The sequence below is a fragment of the Meriones unguiculatus genome, chromosome 17 (genome assembly GCF_030254825.1).
Source record: "Meriones unguiculatus strain TT.TT164.6M chromosome 17, Bangor_MerUng_6.1, whole genome shotgun sequence".
NCBI lineage: Eukaryota > Metazoa > Chordata > Mammalia > Rodentia > Muridae > Meriones > Meriones unguiculatus.
The window spans coordinates 20887840-20888407 of record NC_083364.1 but is presented as its reverse complement, the minus strand read 5'-3'; positions in this window follow the sequence as shown (position 1 = coordinate 20888407).

The following is a 568-nucleotide window of genomic DNA, read 5'->3' as shown; positions in this document are numbered from 1 at the left end:
TATGCAATGGTGGTAAGGTGATATTTCATGGGTCAACATTTGCTTATGTCATCAAAGATAGAACAGTTGACTTGGGGCCCAACTTATAGAGTCAAGCCTGCTGACTAGCATGAAAGGTCCTAGAAAATACTCTCAATGCTATGAGAAGTAGAAGGAGGAGGAGGAGAAATAAAGACTAACTGGTGCCAATTTGTTAATAATTCCTCCAGTTCAATCAAGGGGTTCATCGAAAAAGCCTTCCTGAATCAAAGACTCACAGATTATTGAAGAAGAAATTTTCAAAAATGTTGAGAGTCAAAGGATGGGGAAGCATACTGTGATAATGTCTTCTAGGAACTGCAGAAAGCATATGAAAAGTTATTACTCACATGACACTCAAGTTGTGAGCAGAACAAAGATGACACCAATGAATTTGTTAAAGTAGATGGAGGAAAGATCAAAAGGATTCAAGCCTACACAAAGAACCACAGGTAACTGAAAAAAATCTGGGAATTGTAAAAGTGGTCATTCATAGGGAAGGGAACAGAGATATTTTAGGTATAATCAAAAATTTTAAACTATTAAGGGT